This window comes from Orcinus orca, chromosome 6 (genome assembly GCF_937001465.1).
Source record: "Orcinus orca chromosome 6, mOrcOrc1.1, whole genome shotgun sequence".
Classification (NCBI taxonomy): Eukaryota; Metazoa; Chordata; class Mammalia; order Artiodactyla; family Delphinidae; genus Orcinus; species Orcinus orca.
In genome coordinates this window covers 104208365-104220728 of record NC_064564.1, presented here as the reverse complement: position 1 = coordinate 104220728, position 12364 = coordinate 104208365, and the positions used below count along the sequence as shown (strand labels likewise).

Sequence of the window (12364 nt, the reverse complement as noted above, 5' to 3'; positions counted from 1 at the left end):
CAGAGACGGGCATGAGACGCTAAGGGTACTGCTGCAGCCACCAAGAAGCCTGTATGCAAGCACAGGTCACTAACCACACCTCCCCTCCTGGGAGCCTGTGCAGCCCACCACTTCCAGGGTCCCGTGATCCAGGGACATCTTCCCCGGGAGAACACACGTCACGCCTCAGGCTGCTGCAATGTCACGCTGGCCTCTGTCACCGCCCTGCATTCTGTGCCCCTCCCTCCCCTGGCCTCAGTGAGTCAGAGCCCCCTAATCAGCTGCTACTTTAACCCCATCCTGTCTGGGTGGGGAACAGCAACCCTTAGGTGACCTACATGTGGAGGCAGGGCCAAATCCAAAGCTGAAACCCTGGGAGCTGTGCGAACAAAGAAGAGAAAGGGAAATCTCTCCCAGCAGCCTCAGGAGCAGAGGATTAAATCTCCACAATCAACTTGATGTACCCTGCATCTTTGGAATACCTGAATAGACACGAATCATCCCAAAATTGAGGTTCTGGAATTTGGGAGGAACTGTATGTAGACTTGCGGTTTGCTTTCTGCATCTAGTTTGTTTCCAGTTTTATGTTTATCTTAGTTTAGTATTTAGAGCTTATTATCACTGGTAGATTTGTTTATTGATTTGGTTGCTCTCTTCCTTTATATATATATATTTTTTTTTTCCTTTTTCTCTTTTTATGAGTGTGTATGTGTATGCTTGTTTGTGTGATTTTGTCTGTATAGCTTTGCTTTCAACATTTGTCCTAGGGTTCTGTCTGTCCGTTTTTTTGTTTGTTTGGTTGGTTTTTTTAGTATAGACTTTAGCGCTTCTTATCATTGGTGGATTTGTTCTTTGGTTTGATCACTCTCCTCGTTCTTTTTTCTTACTTTTTAAATATTTTTTTAAAATAATATTTTGGTTATTTTTTATTTTAATTATTTTATTTTATTTTTTTCTTCCTTTTGTTTTCTCCCTTTTCTTATGAGCCATGTGGCTGACACGGTCTTAGTGTTCCGGCCAGGTGTCAGGACTGAGCCTCTGAGGTGGGAGAGCTGAGTTCAGGACATTGGTCCACCAGAGACCTCCTGGCCCAATGTAATATCAAACAGTGAAAGCTCTCCCAGAGATCTCAATCTCAACGCTAAGACTCAGCTCCACTCAATGACCAGCAAACTACAATGCTGGACACCCTATGCCAAACAGCTAGCAAGACAAGAACACAACCCCATCCATTAGCAAAGAGGCTGCCTAAAATCATAATAAGTTCACAGACACCCCAAAACACACCACCAGATGCAGTCATGCCCACCAGAAAGACGAGATCCAGCCTCATCCACCAGAACAAAGGCACCAGTCCCCTCCACCAGGAAGCCTGCACAACCCACTGAACCAAATTACCCACTGGGGGCAGACACCAAAAACATTGGGAATTATGGACTTGCAGCCTGTGAAAAGGAGACCCCAAACACGGTAAGTTAAGCAAAATGAGAAGACAGAGAAATATGCAGCAGATGAAGGAGCAAGGTAAAACCCCACTAGACCAAACAAATGAAGATAAAATAGGCAGTCTACCTGAAAAAGAATTCAGAATAATGATAGTAAAGATGATCCAAAATCTTGGAAATAGAATAGAGAAAATACAAGAAATGTCTAACAAGGACCTAGCAAAACTAAAGAGCAAACAAACAATGATGAACAACACAATAGATGAAATTAAAAATTCTCTAGAAGGAATCAATAGCAGAATAACTGAGGCAGAAGAACGGATAAGTGACCTGGAAGATAAACTAGTGGAAATAACTACTGCAGAGCAGAATAAAGAAAAAAGAATGAAAAAAATTGAGGACAGTCTCAGAGACCTCTGGGACAACATTAACCACACCAACATTCGAATTATAGGGGTCCAAGAAGAAGAAGAGAAAAATAAAAGAGACTGAGAAAATATATGAAGAGATTATAGTTGAAAACTTCCCTAATATGGGAAAGGAAATAGTCAATCAAGTCCAGGAAGCACAGAGAATCCCATACAGGATAAATCCAAAGAGAAACACACCAAGACACATATCAAATTATCAAAAATTAAACACAAAGAAAAAAATATTAAAAGCAGCAAGGGAAAAGCGACAAATAACATACAAGGGAATACCCATAAGGTTAACAGCTGATCTTGTGACCGAAACTCTGCAAACCAGAAGGGAGTGGCAGGACATATTTAAAGTGATGGAAGGGAAAAGCCTACAACCAAGTTTACTCTACCCAGCAAGGATCTCATTCAGATTCGACAGAGAAATTAAAACCTTTACAGTCAAGCAAAACCTAAGAGAATTCAGCACCACCGAATCAGTTTTACAACAAATGCTAGAGGAACTTCTCTAGGCAGGAAATACAAGAGAAGGAAAAGACCTACAATACCAAGCCAAAAACAATTAAGAAAATAGTAATAGGAACATACATATCGATGACTACCTTAAATGTAAATGGATTAAATGCCCTAACCAAAAGACATAGACTGGCTGAAAGGATACAAAAACAAGACCCGTATATATGCTGTCTACGAGAGACCCACTTCAGACCTGGGGGCACATACAGACTGAAAGTGAGGGGATGGAAAAAGGTATTCCATGCAAATGGAAATCAAAAGAAAGCTGGAGTAGCAATTCTCATATCAGACAAAATAGACTTTAAAATAAAGACTATTACAAGAAACAAAGAAGAAAACTACAGAATGATCAAGGGATCAATCCAAGAAGAAAATATAAAAATTGTAAATATTTATGGACCCAACACAGGAGCACCTCAATACATAAGGCAAATGCTAACAGCCATAAAAGGGGAAATCAACAGTAACACAATAATAGTAGGGGACTTTAACACCCCACTTTCATCAATGGACAGAGCATCCAAAATGGAAATAAATAAGGAAACACCAGCTTTAAATGAAACATTAAACAAGATGGACTTAATTGATCCTTATAGGACATTCCATCCAAAAATAACAGAATACACTTTCTTCTCAAGTACTCATGGAACATTCTCCCGGATGGATCATATCTTGGGTCACAAATCAAGCCTCGGTAAATTTAAGAAAATTGAAATCATATCAAGTATATTTTCCGACCACAATGCTATAAAACTAGATATCAATTACAGGAAAAAATCTGTAAAAAATACAAACACATGGAGGCTAAACAATACACTACTAAATAACCAAGAAATCACTGAAGAAATCAAAGAGGAAATCAAAAAACACCTAGAAACAAATGACAATGAAAATGCAACAACCCAAAACCTACGGGATGCAGCAAAAGCAGTTCTAAGAGGGAAGTTTATAGCAATAATATCCTACCTCTAGAAACAAGGAACATCTCCAATTAAGAACCTGACCTTACACCTAAAGCAGTTAGAGAAAGAAGAACAAAAAACCCAAAGTTAGCGAAGGAAAGAAATCATAAAGATCAGAGCAGAAATAAATGAAAAAGAAATGAAGGAAACGATACCAAAGATCAATAAAACTAGAATCTGGTTCTTTGAGAAGATAAACAAAATTGATAAAACATTTAGCCAGATTCATCAAGAAAAAAGGGGAGAAAACTCAATTCAATAGAATTAGAAATGAACAAGGAGAAGTAACAACTGACACTGCATAAATACAAAGGATCATGAGAGATTACTACCAGCAACTATATGGCAATAAAATGGACAACCTGGAAGAAATGGACAAATTCTTAGAAAAGCACAACCTTCCAAGACTGAACCAGGAAGAAATAGAAAATATGAACAGACCAATCACAAGCACTGAAATTGAGACTGTGACTAAAAATCTTCCAGCAAACAAAAGCCCAGGACCAGTTGGATTCACAGGCAAATTCTATCAAACATTTAGACAAGCACTAACACATATCCTTCTCAAACTGTTCCAAAATATAGCAGAGGGAGGAATGCTCCCAAACTCATTCTACAAGGCCACCATCTCCCTGAAACCAACTGGACAAAGAGGTCACAAAAAAAGAAAACTACAGGCCAATATCACTGATGAACATAGATGCAAAAATCTTCAATAAAATAGTAGCAAACAGAATCCAACAGCACATTAAAAGGATCATACCCCATAATCAAGTGGAGTTTATCGCAGGAATGCAAGGATTCTACAATAAATGCAAATCAATCCATGTGATAAACCATATTAACAAACTGAAGATGGAAAACCATATGATCATCTCAATAAATGCAGAAAAAGCTTTCAACAAAATTCAACACCCATTTGTGATAAAAACCCTCCAGAAAGTAGCCATAGAGGGAACTTACCTCAACATAATAAAGGCCATATATCACAAACCCACAGCCAACGTCATTCTCAATTGTGAAAAACTGAAACCATTTCCACTAAGATCAGGAACAAGACAAGGCTGCCCACTCTCACCATTATTATTCTACATAGTTGTGGAATTTTTAGCCACAGCAGTCAGAGAAGTAAAAGAAATAAAAGGAATACAAATTGGAAAAGAAGAAGTAAAACTGTCACTGTTTGCAGATGACATGATACTATACATAGAGAATCCTAAAGATGCTAGCACAGAACTACTAGAGCTAATCAATGAATTTGGTAAAGTAGCAGGATACAAAACTAATGCAGAGAAATCTCTTGCATTCCTATTCACTAATGATGAAAAATCTGAAAGAGAAATTAATGAAACACTCTTATTTACCATTGCAACAAAAAAGAATAAAATACCTAGGAATAAACCTACCTAGGAGACAAAACACCTGTATGCAAAACTATAAGACACTGATGAAAGAAATTAAAGATGATACAAACAGGTGGAGAGATATACCATGTTCTTGGATTGGAAGAATCAACATTGTTAAGATGACTATACTATCCAAAGCAATCTACAGATTCAGTGCAATCCCTATCAGACTACCAAAGGCATTTTTCACAGAACTAGAACAAAAATTTCACAATTTGTATGGAAACACAAAAGAGCCCATATAGCCAAAGCAATCTTGAGAAAGAAAAATGGAGCTGGAGGAATCAGGTTCCCTGACTTCAGACTATACTACAAAGCTACAGTAATCAAAAAATTGGGTACTGGTACAAAGACAGAAATATAGATAAGTGGAACAGGATAGAAAGCCCAGAGATAAGCCTACGCACATATGGTCACCCTATTTTTTTTTTTTTTTTTTTTTTTTTTTTGCGGTACGCAGGCCTCTCACTGTTGTGGCCTCTCCCGTTGTGGAACACAGGCTCCAGATGCGCAGGCTCAGCGGCCATGGCTCACGGGCCCAGCTGCTCTGCGGTATGTGGGATCTTCCCGGACCAGGAAACGAACCCGCATCCCCTGCATTGGCAGGCAGACTCTCAACCACTGTGCCACCAGGGAAGCCCTAACACTTGATATTTTATCAAAGTCATTGAGGCTCTGTTATTTTTCGATCAACTGCTAAACCCATTTTTTTTTTTTTAACTTCAGGTAGCAAGTTTAAATTTTTACTTTTCAGTTTTAGAATATTCATTTTGTTCATTATCACAGTTTTAATATTTTCCTGAAATTCCACAACTTTTCACTAATTATATTAAAGTTTTCCTGAAAATTGTTTATCACATTTCTCTTTCTTTTTTTAACATTTTTATTGGGGTATAATTGCTTTACAATGGTGTGTTAGTTTCTGCTTTATAACAAAGTGAATCAGTTATACATATACATATGTTCCCATATCTCTTCCCTCTTGCATCTTCCTCCCTCCCACCCTCCCTATCCCACCCCTCCAGGCGGTCACAAAGCACCGAGCTGATATCCCTGTGCTATGCAGCTGCTTCCCACTAGCTATCTACCTTACGTTTGGTACTGTATATATGTCCATGCCTCTCTCTCGCTTTGTCACAGCTCACCCTTCCCCCTCCCCATATCCTCAAGTCCGTTCTCCAGTAGGTCTGTGTCTTTATTCCTGTCTTATCCCTAGGTTCTTCATGACATTTTTTTTTTCTTAAATTCCATATATATGTGTTAGCATACGGTATTTGTCTTTCTCTTTGTGACTTACTTCACTCTGTGTGACAGACTCTAGGTCTCTCCACCTCATTACAAATAGCTCAATTTCATTTCTTTTTATAGCTGAGTAATATTCCATTGTATATATGTGCCACATCTTCTTTATCCATTCATCTGATGATGGGCACTTAGGTTGTTTCCATCTCCGGGCTATTGTAAATAGAGCTGCAATGAACATTTTGGTACATGACTCTTTTTGAATTATGGTTTTCTCAGGGTATATGCCCAGTAGTGGGATTGCTGGGTCATATGGTAGTTCTATTTGTAGTTTTTTAAGGAACCTCCATACTGTTCTCCATAGTGGCTGTACCAATTCACATTCCCACCAGCAGTGCGGGAGTGTTCCCTTTTCTCCACACCCTCTCCAGCATTTATTGTTTCTAGATTTTTTGATGATGGCCATTCTGACTGGTGTGAGATGATATCTCATTGTAGTTTTGATTTGCATTTCCCTAATGATTAATGATTTTGAGCATATTTCTCTTTTTTTAAAGTCCTTGTCTGCTAATTTCAATATTTGATTGTCAGTGTTTCTATTGAATGATTTTTCTTTTGACTACAGATCATATTGTTATATTTAATATATGTCTAATAATTACAGGTATACCTCATTTTATTGTGCTTTGCTTTATGCTTTGCAGTTACTGTGTTTTGCCACAATATTGAAGATTTGTGGCAACCCTGCTATCAAGCAAGTCTATTAGCGCCTTTTTTTCCTACAGCATTTGCTCACTTCGTATCTCTGTGTCACATTTTGGTAATTCTCACAATATTTCAAGCTTTTCCATTATTATTATATTTATTATAGTAATATGTGATCAGTGATCTTTGATGCTGCTATTGCAAAAAGATTATGACTCACCAAAGGCTTAGAAGATGGTTAGCATTTTTTCAGCAATAAAATATTTTTTATTAAGGTATGTGCATTTTTTAACAAAATGATATTGCACACTTTATAGACTACAGCATAGTATAAACATAACTTTTATATGCACTGGGAAACCAAAAAGTTTGTGTGACTTGCTTTATTGTGTTACATGCTTTATTTCAGTGGTCTGGAAGTAAACCCACAGTATCTCCAAGGTATACCTGTCTTTTATTGTAAACTAGATATTGTGAATAATAAACAGTGAAGATTCTAGATTCTGTTATCTTCCTCTGTATAGTGTTGAGTTTTGTTCTGGCAGACAGTTAAATTACTAGCAGATCAACTGGATCTTAGAGGTTTAGATTCCGGTCTTGGAAAGGTGACCTATTCCAGTTTTTTTCTGAGTTCTAAAACAAATTCCTTAATCTGAGACCTGTTATTTTCTTCTGTGTCATCCTTCTAATATAAGCCCAAGGTGTTTACCAATTCCCTCTTATGTAACTTGACCTAAACCCAAAACTCTGCCTTCCATGAGGTAGGGAGCTGCTGAAACCTCTGATCAGAAATCTAAGGATTCCAGGTGCTGTTTTGCCTGTGGACCACTTACATTTTCATGCCTCTGGCATGCATGTCAGGAGTCAGCCAAGGATTCGAGGGAAGCTAATAATCAGATTTTAGAATTAATTTTCTGTGGCTCCCTCACTTCTAGCATTTCCCCCCTTTTAATTCCCAGTTGCTCTGGCACTCCCAAACGCTGTCTGATTTTTTTAGGCAAATAAGACTGTACATTCTGTTTGATCTCCAAGGCATGTGATTGGAAATGGTCTGTTTCACTTCCATGCCGACTTATATAAGCTTCTGAGTTATTTCCTTCTTTTTGCTGGATGTAAATGATGATGTTGGTGAGACTCAGAGAATGGCAGAGTTTCAAGATAGAAAAAAACTGAATTATCATATGAAGTTGAGCCACCTATGACCTTGGATTGTTATGTTAGTGAGAAGTAAACATTGATTGGATTAAAAACTAAAATTTTTGAATCTATCAGTTACTATAACAGAACCTACCTTGGTAGTAATACCTTACAATAGGTTAATAAGTATATGCATGTATATTTATATACATTTACTTATATACACATGAATTCTTCCTAATGTTTTTACTCACAAATTTATTGCTAAACTCATATTAAATAATATATATAAAGAAGAGCTCTATGTTCCAGTTTTGCTCAAAACTTAATTATAACAGTAAGTGCAAAGGCACATGTTTTGTTTTGTTCTCTTTTAGGAACATCATTGTGTGCCTTCTGATGACTCAATTCTCCCTCCACTTTTCTTTGTTCAAACTGCCAAGGACTATTTGTCCCTATAGCTTGTCATGAGGTCAGTTGGCTCTCAAATGCATCATTTATTCTGAAGTCTTTAGCAGTACAGTTTTCTCATTAGCCTGCAACATTCAAGATAGTGTGACACTCCCCTTCACTGAATCATTTTCATGATGTCAAATTAAATTCTTAATTTATCAACTAAGTCAATAAGTTAATTTCATAGTCCATGAAAATATCTTTTGAATGCAACCCATTGCTGAGAAAGAGTAATTTTGTCATAATAAATGTTAAAGGATTAATGAATACAGTGGCAGATGCAGAGCAAATATTGTCATTGTGACATTAGGATGTGAAAGCTACATGCTGTCAAACTTGCTTACCAACACATTAAAAGTTAAATGCTGCCACTTGGCATCATAATCTAGCATTGACATAATTATGAAAAACAAATAGAAATACAGGTTTTGAAATTAGATGGTAGTCTTGATTGTAACATTGTAATTTAGAAACATCTAAGGAATGCAAAATTATTTTTAAGTCATTATCAAAATGATAATTAGCATGAGGACCCAAAGACAAAAATATTCTCTGTGACTTTGTTTATAATATTAAATAATTAAAAACAAGGTAAATGTCCATCATATTAAAAACACTACCTCTGGAGTTAAGCTTTCTGAGTTCTAATGCTTCCTAGATGTGTGATCTTGGGCAAGTTGCTTAAAATTGTTTCTGTTCTGTAAATAATAATGACAATTGTGCTGAATAATATCTGTTCATATTTACACTCTCCCTGCTCTTCTAAGTTCTTCCCTGTATTACAAGGCCTAGAAGATTAGAAACTACATTTCCTCTACATCCTTACCAGTAGTATTCCAATATAGTTTCCACCAATGTAAAGCACTTCTGCAAGATGATACGGTAAAAGAAAGGAAGGGTCATTCTTCTTTTGATAGCCTCAGTGGTGGCAGCAGACTAAGATTGACCCCTACAGTGATACTGGTAGCAGCAGACAAGGGAACTTCCCTTCCATGGAATTGGTGGCCATAGCAGGCTCTTGTAGCAGCTGTGCAATGGCCAACTCTTGCCATAGTAGCAGCTGATGACCTAGTGAGGCATCTTAGGACAGTAGTGGCTTCTCACAGTTCTTTATGTCTGGATAGCACTGCCCTTTGAGGGGGAGGGGGAGTGCGGTTCTGGTCCTTGTAACTATTAAATAGCTCAGATTTCTATATTTATATGTTTGATGTCTCTTTGCCTGAAATAACCTAAACTGGTTTCTGCTTTCTTAATTCCATATTGACTGATAAGGTTATTGTATCAACATAATAGACCTGCCATGAGGATTTACATAATATGTGTAAAAGTGCATAGAATATGTCCTGAAGCATAGAGTCATTCATTAAATGGTAGGTTCTGCTGTTGGCAAAGTCATTATACACTTGAGGATGTGTCTCATGCTCTTGTTTCTCCATATATCAAGTTATTTATGGTTAGCTCCTAGATATTGAAAATGTTATGGTATGGAGATGGCAGATTCTTCTGGACTTGTTGAAAAAGTGAGGGGTTCTGTTTGTTTGTTTTAATAGAAGATAACATGGTTGGGTGCAGAATGCAAAGTTCAGTTCTTTTAGCCGTAGCTAGCTTATTTAAACTCTGCTCCGTGCATGAATGATTAAGCTGTCAGACAGAGATTTGGGAAGAATTTATAAACAGAATTTGGGCTGTCCATCTCTGGCTCTGTCCTTTCTAAGATCTGCCCCTCACTTTCCAGCAAATATGATTGCCCCAAACTCTAACTTCTGTTTTTGAAGCCAGAAAGGCTGTGTGCCTTCTATCAGAGTTTTAACTGCTCTGCATGGAGCAGACTATGGACTGCCCTCATGCTGAGATAAGCTATGAAAAGGAAGACCTCATTTTTCCTCCAAGTGTCAAGTCCCCTCCAGGATACACCTACTTCTGCTCCCTCTCCATTGCCTTGAAGTAGCTGCTTTTTAATATTTTGTCCATTACTTATTGTTATCCATGGGAGGACCAGTTTGATAGAGGTTTATTTGCCCATTAGATGAAACAGCTGTTGTTTATGTACACTATTAATATTTTATTGGTATAAATATATATGCATATTTTATTTATCTACTGTTGCATAATCAACTACCCCAAAACTTAGTGGTTTAAAATAATAACATATTTTTTTCCTCATAATTTTGTTGGCTGACCTGGCTCAACTGGATGGGTCTTTTGTTCCATGTGGCCTTGGGTGGGTCACTCACTCAGCTGAATTCAGCTACCAGTGGTCTAGGCCAGAAGTTCACGAATTCATTCACATATCTGGAACCTCAATGTTCTTCGACACGGCCTTTTCACGTGGCTAGCTTGGGTTTCCTCATGAAATAGTGATCTCAGGGTAGTTGGCTTTCTTACATGACAGCTGACTTTGTGGAGGGAAGACTCAGAAGCTTTCAGACTTCTTAAGGCCAGGGGTCAGAAGCCCTAAAATGTCACCTCTGCTGCATTCTATTGGTCAATACAGGTCACAATCCCAGATACAGGGAGAGGGGAAATAGACTTTACTTCTTGATAAGAATGGTACCATGAGCATGCAAGAAAGGGAAGGATGTATGACAGCTATTTTTGTTAACTGTACACACACACATACTCACATACATAACATTCTGGCAGACTAAAAGAAGAGGGAGCTATGAGAGGCTGAGTCTTCAATTTTAGCTGCCGTGTTTTATTTCTTAAGTGTAAGGCAAAATAACAATCTAAATATTTGTTAATTCTAAGCAGCTGAGTAGAGGATTGTTTGCAGTATTATTCTGCTGTGCTTTTGTTTGTTGGATTTGTTTTGTTTATTTAAAACTCTTCCAAATAAAAGGCGCATAGGCTTCTTGAACCCCCAAGGCTTTGTCTGTGGGGTTGAACAGACTCCTATTGATTGGCACAGATCCATAGGTCTCTAGACACCTTCCTACTCTAACAGATAGTAATTCTACCTATAAGGAGGGAAAGGACTGGATGACCTTTCAAAGCCCATCTAAGCTCTGTGGTTCCTTGCTCTTTCTGCTGTGCCTGGGATCATTTCATTCCCAACATTGCCCCTTAATCACTCTCCTAGTCATTCTGCTCCAAAGCAGTTTTCTTTATCATGATGTTTTCATACCCTGAACTTTACTCATTACTCTCCTTCCCACCTCATTACCAGAATGTGCTGCTTGAGTTTTGCTCACTTAAAAATAATCTACCATTATAACTGTAGAAATTACCCAACCAACAGGCATCTACCTCCTTCAGCATCCATCAAGCTGAAGAGAGTGATTAGAGAAATTGCAGAGACCAGGATACTCTCCACTGGGGTCACACTGGTGATTTTCATCCTCTAGTCCTACAGAGGAATACCTTCAAGTGGACCCATCTTGAAATGAAAGGCAAAGAGTTCTGAGAAGCTTTGCTGACTTAGAGAAAATTCATTTGTTAACCAAACTTTGTGACCACATAGAAATAATAACCTAATATAGGAGAAATCCTACAAAATAAGTGCAAAACATAGGGGTCTAAGGCGTTCACTCAGCCTTATTTGTAAGAATAGAATATTAGGGAAAAAACCTAACAGTACTTGTCTGTGGAATAAAGTCATAAATCCTAGTACTTGCAAACAGAGGATTAGTGCTGAGCCATTTCAAAAATTGAGGTAAAATCACGTGCCCTGACAGGGAAAAGTGCTCATAATAATTTAAATTAAGCCCCAAATTTGCAGAACAGTTTTTTAGAGTTTTATGATATGATCCTATTTCTCATGAAATAATATTTTTAGATGAGTGTATGTATTGTTATAAATACAAGAAAGAAAACAATGAATAATAACTTTCCTATATTGAAAGCCTCCTATATGTAGTGTGCACATACCAAATTATTTCGTCATTCTTCACAACATAAGGCTGGTTTTATCATCACCGCTGTACACATGTGGAAACTAAAGCTCAGAAAAGTTAAGGAACTAGTCCCTGGTCCTCTAGCTAGGAAGTAACCAAATGTGTATATGCTTCTTGGTTTGCCTAACACAAGTGCCTGCATACTTAACCAGTTCACAGTATCACTCAACTTCTCACTTTTCAATTTCTCTCACTATCAAAATG

At 37.7% G+C, this 12364-nt stretch overlaps 1 long non-coding RNA gene across 1 annotated transcript in view; it reads right to left on the bottom strand.

The window, feature by feature from the left end:
• Positions 1–1450: 1450 nt before the first annotated feature.
• The window catches only part of LOC125964675 (uncharacterized), a 144914-nt gene continuing 134000 nt past the window's right edge, over positions 1451–12364 (bottom strand). Inside the window, exon 3 of the long non-coding RNA XR_007477913.1 lies at positions 1451–1754. This is a non-coding gene — a long non-coding RNA (uncharacterized LOC125964675). The remainder of the gene's footprint in view (positions 1755–12364) is intronic.